The following is an 11,877-nucleotide window of genomic DNA, read 5'->3' as shown; positions in this document are numbered from 1 at the left end:
CAAAATGTAACAGCCATGATGAGAATTTGGTGGTACCTAGCTTATGTAACCTACTATGTAATGTAGGTATGACAGACCATGCATGTGTATGTTATATACATGGACGTTAACATAGCTGCTTTCAAAAAATAGAAGGGCTGGAGGAATAACAGAAGTGCAGTAGAGTGCTGTTTTCTGGGCATGGCATAGTGTTAGCATTAATGCATTTATTGCACTTGTGATCACTTACACAGAAGCTACACAACATTCAGCCCTCAACATTCCAGTATGGGTGGGGAAGGTCTGATGAGGCTCCACTCCAGCTGAGGGAAAGGAGAGATCATTTTTCTTTCAGAGTGTAGCTGCCAGCAGGTTCTCCAATGGATAGCCCACACCTTGTGTATACAGACAGAACTTACTAGACTCATGGAGCATTTTAAAAGGTAGAGGAGGAGAAAATGGGGAAGGGGAGAATATTGTGAAAAACCAAAAGGAGTGGAAGAAAGGATTTGGTTTAGATGTGATCACCTTATATTGTCAAAGAATAAGTATGAAATATTTTTTTGAATATAGATGAGACTTTATTGATAACTACAATTGCAGCAGCAAATCCCTTACCTTAAATATCAGAAAACAACAACAACAAAATTCTTGAATCCAAGCAAGATTGCCAGTGAGTAATATAGTGGCAGTAGCTTCAACCTCATGAATTACTATATGTGGCACGTCTTATGGTATGATAGAAATTGGAGATTTAAGTTCAAGTATATCTGTCTCAGTTCCAAGTTCATATTCTGGTTTTTTTTTTATGTTGTATGAAATATTTTTAAGAAAGAAGCATTGCATGCAATTGTTTTCAGAACAAAGTGTAGAAGGGTCAATTCCAAGGGAGGCGTGGTGGGCATCATGAGGAACCATGGTGCCGGAACCATCAGTTGCTGGAAGCATTACCAACTCACCGATGGCAGCTCCTTTGGGAACTACGTCAGTGGGGTAGAGTTTTGCCCGAGGTTCAGCTCCTTCCCAGAGAAGCCCACAGCCAGCAACTGTCCCTTGGCAACATTAAGGTCTTCTGACTTTGACTCGGCTCAGTGCAACTCTAAAGCACCGGTCTCTGTCTAGAAGACTCAAAAACTCCGAGGGTGGCTGGAGCTGACCTTTGGACTGCATCCCAGCTGGCCTTTCTCATCCACATGGCTCTGCTCCCCTTCCCTTTTCATATACACTGATACCCAGGACATCCCATAATAACATCTTGACCACTAAACCCCAGCTCAAAGTGAGCCTTCCTGCATGCCTGCCTTACGAAGGACAATGAAGCAACAGATGAGTTTACGGAAGACCTTACAAACAAGTGAATTGGAAGAGGCAGAGAACGGAGATGGTCACAATAAGTAAATCATGTCTGCCTTGGAAACAGAAATATCGCATGGCTTCTCTTATTTAAGGTTCCTAAATATTAAATAGATGCATAAAATTATATGTAATCGTATACATAAACATACATACATATGCATATATATGAAAATAGAAAATAGAATGAGGAGCATAAAGGATTAGTGGAAGGAGGAAGAAGCCTAAGATAAGGGCGTATGAGAAGGGAGTATGCTCAGTGAACAATACACATATATTAAAACCTTACATAATAGCACCAAATACAAAGAATGGACTCCAATGAGAAAAATGAGGACAGGGTGGATATAAAACAAAGGGAGAATTCTTGTGTATATAACCTGGCTACTTTGTTATTTTTGAGACCGCAGGATTATTTGAAACGACTTTGGTTTCATGTCATATGTGTAAAAAGCTAATATTAATAATGTAAAGTAATAAGTACATTGCCAATCATGTGTGTTAAAGAGAGACAGAAAAGGCAATTAATACCCAAGGCTCCTGACACTACTGACAAATTGCTTGTCTCATAAAGACTGAGGTGGGTTTCGTAGAAGGACAGATGCTGTACAGGACTCTAGACTTGCCACAGCGGTAGAGAAGCAGTCTGGAATGCACAAGGCCCTGAGTTTCACCCTTGGCACTGCAAATAAAGGAAGAAAAAAAGATGGTAGTGAACACATAATGCTGGCCCATGAGCAGAGGAAGTTTAACTGTCTCTTGATTTACAACTCAACAAGGCAGGGACAGGTATATGACTTTTTTTTTTTTTCCCAGAAACAATGGTAACTCAATCTCTGGGCACAACAACTAAAACCTCATCTTGTAAGCCTTATTAAAATCTCATTCCTCTGGTGGTGAATCCTTGCGGCTCTGCCATGATACCTGGGAAACTTTAGCAGCTACATCTCACCCTGTTCCAAAAGGGGCTAACTCTCTCCTGCTTCCTCTCTTCTTCTGTCCAACTGAAAGTCCCTTCTACTCGCCCAGTGATTGGCTCCTTTATTCAGTAGGGGATTGGTTCACAAAAAGTCCCCCTGAGTATGTGTGACTCACTCCTTGTCTGCAGTCCATCTCAGGAATTAGCATACAGACAGCCCCAGGCCCATCCACAGCACTTCCCCCTTTCTGTTCTTATTATATAAAAACAAAACTTTCCCCTCAAATATAGAGCACAACTATGACCATTTTGTAATTTATAAAGTATAAGATAGACCTAACACCCAGTCCATCGTTTTGTCAATAAAATAGAACACTGCCATCTATCCTAACTTAAAAGAATTATAATTCTACACCTGACTTATGTTCGGGCTTTAGATTGTATGCCATCTGAAAACCAGTCTCTCAAATCTGTTCTCAGAGACAGGCATATGACCTATATTGTAGGAGTTATTAAACACAGGAGCGTGGCAACTATGGCTCACCGTTAGCAAAAGGGCATGCATGGTCTGATGACATCGGGGCGCTTAGCTTTATTTCTTCTAAAGCCTGCAAGAAAGAGTATGTCTTCTCTGTTGGTCTTTGAGTAGGGTCTTGGAAGGCTTTGTAGAAGAACTCACTTTGAAGATAGACTGAAGATGCAAATAACCAATAATTATGAAACTTAAGGAGAAGCAGATTTGGGACCAACTGTTCTTACTGCTATTAAAAAGTGTGCTGTTTCAGCTGACTCAAGACAGATGCAGACACTCACAGCCAAACAGTGGATGGAGCTTGGGCCTCTCAGAGACTGAACTACCAACATAAGAACACAGAGTCTGGGCCTGGGCCTCCCTGCTCATATGTAGTAGATGTGTAGCTTGGTCTTCATGTGGATCCCGAACAACTGGAGCAGGTGGGGGTGGCGGTGGTTGAGCTATCCCCAAAGCTGTTGCCTGTCCGTGGGATATGTTCTTCTAGCTGGTGTGCCTTGTCTGGCCTCAGTCGAAGAGGATGCATCTAGACTCGCAGAGACTTAATGTGCTGGGGTAGAAGGACACCCAAGAGGGCCCCCACCCACTTAGAGGAGAAGTGGAGGGGAGATGGTGGGGGGGGAAGGATTGTGGGAGGGGTGACCTGGAGGGGGCAGTGAGAAGGATATAAAGTAAATAAGTAAAAACAACAACAACAACAACAAAAACGAATTAAAAGGTGTGCTATATCAAAGGCAAATTAAACGATTTCAACACAGCAGACTGTTGTTTGATCATTTGTGTGTTTTATTTTGCTTTATTTGGAGACAGGGTACCCCTATGTAGCTCTTGCCCTGGAACTCACAGCCTAGAACAGATTGATCTCAAACTAATGAGGATCCACTGATTCCAGAGTACTAGGATTAAATGTGTACATTAATATTGAGTATATAATGAAGCCAGAAAGGAAGATGAAGAAAAAAGTCACTCCAAAGGTTAAAAAAAATATATTAAAAATGATAACATATAAAAGGAAAAGAAAAATAATAAAACTTGGTTTCTCTTGTTGTTTTGGGACAGGATCTCACACAGCCTAGTATTTTCCTTGTCCAAAAAACTACAAAAGATAGTAATGATGTAATTGAGTCTAAGGCTGAAGGCCTGTAAGTTCCCGTGAAGCTTTGGTATGAGTGTGAGGCTAAAAGCTGAAGAATCGGGAGTGGGCTGCCCATGGCAGTGACAGCCATAGATACACCTGATCAAGAACAGAACTTGTACTTAAGGTGCAAGCCAAGTTCCCCACACCTTTCGCTTTTTGTTCTGTCTGATCCCCCAGCCTATTGGATGGTGGCCATAAAGCCAGTTCTAGGAAAATCCACCACCGATGCTTAAATGAGCTCTGTCGCCGGGCGTGGTGGCGCATGCCTTTAATCCCAGCCCTCAGGAGGCAGAGGCAGACGGATTTCTGAGTTCGAGGCCAGCCTGGTCTACAAAGTGAGTTCTAGGACAGCCAAGGCTACACAGAGAAATCCTGTCTCGGAAAAAAAAAAAAAAAAAAAAAAAAAAGCTCTGTCAGGCAGCAAGCTCTAAAGAACTTCCAAGGGTCATTTGGAAAGATGTACTTCGGAATTCCTTCATGGTGATGCCAATCAACCATGAAGGACCCCAGAGACACACCCAGAAGTGGCCTTTACTCATTTTCTAGACACCACTGAATTCTGTCAAATTGAGGATAAAGTAATGCAGGTGAAACCTTTTCCCCGTTGTCAAGGACTTTTGCTTACATTCCAGGATAGTGAGAACTCTCTCTTTCCAAAGCTCGGAAGACAAGCCAATAGCCTGAGAGGTCCACTAATTAGGAAGTCCCTTTCCTATGATACACAGTGTTGAGGTGCATCGGTAACATCTGGCCCCTTCCCATTGTCACATAGACATTGTAGGAACTGAGACCTTGTACTGCTTTGGCTCTTCTTTCTGCTAGGAGGGATAATGGATACTCTTCATGGGTCTCATGTCCACCCGTCATATGTTTACAAAGTAAGGGGATGATCTTTCAAGAGTACCACTTAGAACCTTTCCCCTTTGAACTTACCAGAAACAACGTCAAGTTTGTAGGTTGCATTTGGTGTTGAGAATGGAGCTAAAATTTTCAGTTTAATAAGCATGCCACAGTTGAGTATAAGTCCTTACATTTTAAATCTTATGCAGACAAAAGGAAATGGGTCCCGCAAGTCACGTGACTTAAAACATTAATAGTGATGGTCAGCAGGCGCACTGCATCCTACAATGGTAGTGCCCCATTCTTCAGTTCAGGGATAGTACCCATACCTCAGGGGCAGTTATCATCCTTCAGGGGCAGCACTGCATCAGCGCACGGCTGCTCAGTAGTTGGCATATGTATGCTTAATCTTTGCCGACCTGATTCGATTTGGAGTCAACAAAGAGTCTCACTTCTGGACAGATCTGGGAGGACACTTCCAGGAAGGATTAGCTGAGAGGGGACGATACTCTCTCGTAGAGTGAGAAACATCTTCTCCTGGTATGAGGATGTCTGAGAGGCCCAGATATAAAGAGGTCTGAGGAGAAAGCAGAGCTACTTCCTTTTCTGGCTTCACTTACTGTTGGGGTGTGTACCTACCCTGTTCTTAAAGCTGTCAACAGATCCATTGTTGTCACTGTGGTGGTTTGAATAAAAATGCCCTCCCCCCACCACCACCAATAGGCTCATGTACCTAAGTGCTTAGTCACTGGGGGGGGGGGGGGAGGCACTATTTGAGAAAGATTAAGAGGAGTAGCCTTATTGGAAAACAGCTATCACTGGGAGCCGTTTTGAGGTTTCAAAAGCCCAGGCAGACCCAGGCTCTTTCCCTCTATCCCCCACTCCCCTTGTCTCCTCTCCTCTCGCCTCCCTCACCCCACTATTTTTTCTTCTGCATGAAGACAGGGATGTAGAAGTCTCAGCTACTTCTCCAGCACATGTCTGCCTGTCATCATGCTCCCTGCCATGATGACAAGGAACTAAGCCCATGAAACCGTAAGCCACTCCCAATTAAATGCTTTCTTTTAGGAGAGTTGCCTTGGTTGTGGTTCTCAGCCTACACAGTGTGAGGAGCTATCCAACTCTCATCGTGTACGCCAATCAAATAAATCCTCTTTGGTAACACATATTCATATTATCAGTCCTATTTCTCTAGAGATCACTAATGCAACATCCACACCAATATCTAAATGGCATCTATGTGTGCATCTCCTATTTGTGTATGATAATATTTCTTCTCTCTAGTCTTCCACAGTTTCATATTTCCCTTTCTGCCAATTGCTTGACCACCATCTCTTCACTGCATTGCAAGTCATGTGTCAGCAAATGTTGACATCTTTCCTGCAGCTGAGGGTAGTGAGCTGTTCAGTGTGGCTTTTTTTTTTTTTCCCCTATAATTTATACTTTTGCAATGCCTGGAGCTTATCTGTTTTGCCCTGTTCCTCTGAAAGCTTGGAACAGACACCAACAATGATGACTGCCTTTGTCATCATCAAAGGACCCCCTTTTCAATCTTCTGAAGTGACTTACTCCAGAGATGACCTGATTGTTCCGAATTTCTCCCAAGAATATCCAGAGGTGGGCACCGGTGAGGAATGTGAATTAAATGTCAAGAACAGTCCTCCTGACAGTGCTCTGAGAATGTCTCAGATAGTTGGCAAGGAAAGCAAGGAGCCAAAATCCCCACCTTCTTCCCATTTCGTCAAGCTGTTTGCTCTCAATCGCTAGCTTTCTTCAAGTAGCAATCTTATTGTCCATTGTCATAACAAACAGCTCTGATTGCTTTATTCAAAGGGTCTACATCAAAATATGCCATAAAGCCAGTTCCAGGGAAAATTGGCTATTGTTGCTAAATGCACACTTACCAGAGAGCTCTAAGAACGCCTTGTACTTGTACACTTCTGCATTTACATAAGATTAATTTGCTTTGTGATTCTTGAAGTTTCAAAACCTTTATTACGTTTTTTTTCTTTGTAAATGGTGGCTAACTTAACTTCTCTCCGCTGCCTCTCTTTAACCCTCAGTACCATCAGGCTCAGCCACAACACTAGGGTGGTCAGCAGATAGCATCGCATAATTTCTAGGACCAAGGTAGGCACTCCTGTTTTCCTGGGTCTTTTTTTTTTCATTACTGTACTGGCTGGTTTTGTGTATCAACTTGACACAAGCTGGAGTTATCACAGAGAAAGGAGCTTCAGTTGGGAAAATGCCTCCATGAGATCCAGCTGTGGGGCATTTTCTCAACTAGTGATCAAGGCAGAAGGGCCCCTTGTGGGTGGAACCATCTCTGGGCTGGTAGTCTCAGGTTCTATAAGAGAGCAGGCTGAGCAAGCCAGGGGAAGCAAGCCAGTAAGCAATCCTCCATGGCCTCTGCATCAGCTCCAGTTTCCTTGCCTGCTTGAATTCCAGTCCTGACTTCCTTTGGTGATGAACAGCAGTGCAGAAGTGTAAGCTGAATAAACCCTTTCCTCCCCAACTTGCTTCTTGGCCATGATGTTTTATCCAGCAATAGAAACCCTGACTAAGACAATTACTGATTCTAAATCTACCCACACCAAACCTTCTAAAATAGTGTCCCTTCCCTGTTTTGCCATTTAGCTGGAGTCTGTCCTCCACAATGGGGGTTTGGGGGTGGTGAAGGAGGAAAGAAGCAGAGAATAGCAACGAGTCACTAAGTTGAAAATGCCAGGTGTTTGCAGGAGTTGGTAGATCAGGCTAATTAGGAGCATCTTACTCCACAAGCCTGTCTGCATCTTGCCCAGTGGGCCAATCGCAATGCACTGCACAGAAGAGGCAGGGGAGCATTCCAAGGTTGAGGTGAGGAAAACACCAGAAAAGTTAGGGTGACAATCAATTGGATCCTAGCTATGACAAATGGAAACTTTAAAGGGATGGGTTGGTATTTAAGGATTAGTCTTGAAATTTTTCTTGGGTAAGAATGGAGGATAAGATGGAATTCAAAGGGGTTCTGTGAAGCCTGGGTTGAGATGAGGTCTGTTTGGATCTTATAGGGGGAAGCATGTTGTGTTCACATGCAGCTGGGGACATGTAGCATGGACATTGTAAAGAAGTGTGGGGCATGAGGAGACATTTGTTTTCTTTTGTTGCTATACAACTTTTCTGAGGTGTTTTTTTTTTCCTTCTAGTGTGTCCACTTACATGTGTTCTCTCAGGAAACACATGCAGAACATGTGGACTGTGCAGAACACTGTACCTGGTGACAGGAAAATTACATAAGACAGTGTCCCTGTCCTAACCTGTCTTAATAATTATCCTGTTTTAGGAGATTATAGTCTAGGCTGATATTTCCTAAGCTATTTTTAAAGAATCGTTGCTGCTTTTTACAACTGTGAGCTGTAAAATGTTACCTGACATCTTACTTCTACAGTCAAAGGTTTAGGAAACTGTATCATCCAGCACTCTTATGTCCTGAAATGCAAGAGTTGTTGAACTCATTATTGCTTCACTTGATTTGCTCATAGAACTCTATGTTCTCCTCATAACAATTCACAACAGCCCAAATGAAAACTGTTAGGGAAGGGGAAACACGTCTGCATGGGTGCTCCTGTTGGAGAGTGTGAAGGAGAGACTATCCTTGGGTGATGTTCCTCAGGAACTGTCCACCTTGCTTTTTAAGACAGGGTCTCTCATTGAGACGAGGGTGGAGGCAGGGTGTGGCTTGCCAACTAGGCCAGGCTGGCTAGCAAGCAAATGCCAGAGGTCCTTCTGTGTCTGCCTCCCCAGTGCTGGGATGTATTTTACATGGCTATAGGGGATCAAACTCAGATATTCATTCATCTGAGTCAAGTACTTTAATGACAGAGATATGTCCCCAGCACCCCCAAAGTAGTCTTTGAAAATATTTATAATGGGAAGTTTAAAGTCCTGTAAGTCCAATGTCTGCGCTTCTACAAGAGACGGTTTCTATGAGCTACTTTTTATCCTGTTTTATGAGTTGTATCACCTCACAAGTATGACCCTTCCACACAGAAAGCTTTGAGTCAAGTCAAATAAAGATAAATCCTGACTCGAGAGCTCCTCAGCAAGCTGTCGGTCAGGTCAAATGCTGTCAACTCTCTGAGGATGGAACTCGTTCAAAATTGTTCTACCCTAGTGGGGGCTAGGCTGTTTGTGTGCCTAATGACTCTTGACCATGGTCATGAAGCTGTTCACTTTTCAAGCCTACGTGGGGGCTCATGATCGAGGATAGGAGAACCAGGTCACGTCAAAAATGGCACAACACGTAATGTTGTGGGACTTTGCTATGTTTTTTTTTTTTCAAGCATGCTCCTTAAGTCACCGGAAGCTGTTGGCTGATGGCTGCAGTTGTGAGGAAGCCAATTAATTGCACAGTGTTCTCTGGGGCTCTTGTCGATGGCTAGCCTTTTGGAATTCCTTACTTAACTGTTCTCTCCAGTCATTGTTTTGAAGCACTTTATGGTTTGTGCCATTTTACGTTTGTGGGGCAGGATAATTCCATTCTCCATGCTTGGAACGTCTACGACCTTTGTCTATCTTGGGTGAGAAATCTCCATCTTTATACAGCAAATGTCTCATGTGCCCTGTAGTCTCTTCACTGGACTCCATTTGTTCTTGCTCTGGTGGATAGAGTCAATCATGCCCTAGGCAGCTCTGTTCATACGTCTTATAGCATGAAACACGAAGGTTTTATGCCCAGCAGTTTGAGGGAGTCACCCTGGTTACGAATGCATACTCCAGGAGACATTGTGACCTCTGGAATTTAATGGAATATCTCAGCACCTTATTTATATTTCCACTCCAAAATATATGCACAGTTATTTTAAAAGAATGATGAATAGGAGCTGGAGAGATGGCTCAGCAGTTACGACCTAGCACTGTACTTGCAAAAAAACCCAAGTTTGATTGGCAGCACCCACATCTGGCATCTCTAACTGCTTCCAATTCCATCTTTATGGTATCTAAGGCCTCTGGCCTCTGTGGGCATCTGTATTCATTTGGGCATGCCTAAACTCAGGCCCCAACACATACACAAAATTAAAAATATATAAACATGTTTAAAATTAATGAATAGAATATGTTCTCCCTATCATCATGTGCAATAGACCAACAGTAGGGGTCCCCGAAGAAAAAAGATAATACATAGTACAGAGTCTGAAGAAGAAATGAAAATAACTGAGCTAAATAGAGACATACAAGTTCTAGGGATTACAAGTCAAATTCTCATCATTTCCACGGCAACGGAGAACAATTAGCAAATTCATGAATTAATCTTTTGCTTATTACTGGATTTCAACTTAATTCAAGCTTTAGGCCTTGATTATACATATTTCCATATATGTTATTAAGGAATCCTTAGGCTGCAGGGAATAGAACCTGCCTAGAGACAGCTAAAATAAAGAGAAACTTTTGTGAATAATCAAGGGTGTTTTGCGGAAATCAAGCACACAACGTGACCAGGGCTTCTCAAGAGACCCAAAGTCAGAACAAGAAAATGCCCAGCCAAAACATCCTTAGACCTCTATCTTGGGCCTTTATCTCTCCCTTCTGCACTTCGGATCATTTCCTTTATTCTCTCCCTTCTCTAAAAAGACCTGCTTTCCCTAAGTCAGCAGGCACAAGGACACAACAGCTCAGGTTTCAAACAGTGTTTTGGTTAGTCTCTGACCCTAGTTAAGTTAAAGTTCTGGGTCTTCCTTTTGAGTCCCCTGAGAGGGGATCTGTTGAGCCAACTTAACTGAGGAGAGCAGCAGGGAAGGCTGTGCTCAGCAGTTGCTTGTTCCCAGTTAGCCAGATCAATGGCACTCCCTCTGTAGCCACACTAGGCGGTGATGGGGCATTTACCCAAACTATTTTAGTCTCCTTGGGTTGATATAACGGGGTTTTACAAATTGTTGTTTATTATATATTTTACTCACACACACACATATATATGTATATAAAACAAATTTATATATATATATACATATATGAATGATAATATATATTATATGCATACATCACATATACATATATGTATACACATATATTTATATATATAGGTATATGTGTATGTATGTATATGCATATATATATATATAATAGAAATTTATTTTCTTATTATAGGTATTAAAAATCCAAAACCATGTGTATACCATGTGTTGGTTATTGGTGAGAATATCTTTACTGGTTTTCAGAAGTCTGCCTTGTGTGCTCATAGACCTCTCCTGTGTACACACTGAGAGAGACAGATTCCTCATTTGTCTTCCTCATATAAGTACACCAGTCATCTCAATGGATAGATGAGGACCTACCATTCTCACCCCTTTTAACTTTACTTACCTCTGTGTTATTGTTTGAGGTGGTGGTAGTGATGATGCTAAGGGTCAAATCAGGTCTTCAGTACTGGCAAAGCTGATATGCTACCAATGAACCACATCTCTGCTTCCTTAATTATTGCTTCCAATAATTTGTCTTCAAATACAGTCACTTTAATGATCATGATGTCAACATATACATTTGAAGAGGAGGGAAAGACATAAGTACCTTTAAAATAGTCTGATAATTAGCTTGAAATATCAATTTGATACATCCTAGAATCAATCACCTAAGATGAGGGTCTCCAGGAAGAACAGTCAACATTCAGTTGGCCTGTGGGCATGTCTGTGTGTTTGTGGCAGGAAGGGTTGTCTTAATTAAGCTAATTGGTGTGGAAGACTCATCCTATCATGGGCAGCATCATTCCCCTAGTCAGGTGGCTCTGAACTATGTAAGAATGAAGCACACGGGCTGAGCACTAGGCATGCATGCATTTTCTTCTGGGTTTGGCCTATGATGTGATAAGACTAGGCATTTTAAGTTCCTGTTGCCATGGATTCCCCATATGATAGACCTGAACCTGAACCTGGAATTGTTCACTAAAATAAATGCTTTCTCCCTTAGGTGGCTTTTTGTTGGGGTATTTCATAACAGCAAAAAAAAAAAAAAAAAAAAAAAAAAAAAAAAAAAAAAAAAAAAAAAAAAAAAAAAAAAAAAAAAAAAAGAAAAAACCAGCACCTCAAAGTGTTCACTATACCATATAAAAAGACACCTTGTTTTCATTTCTGCAATTTTTTTTGC

This window comes from Mus pahari, chromosome 19 (genome assembly GCF_900095145.1).
Source record: "Mus pahari chromosome 19, PAHARI_EIJ_v1.1, whole genome shotgun sequence".
In the NCBI taxonomy this organism is placed as follows: Eukaryota; Metazoa; Chordata; class Mammalia; order Rodentia; family Muridae; genus Mus; species Mus pahari.
The sequence above is the reverse complement of the archived record's forward strand: the minus strand, read 5'-3'. Positions refer to the sequence as shown.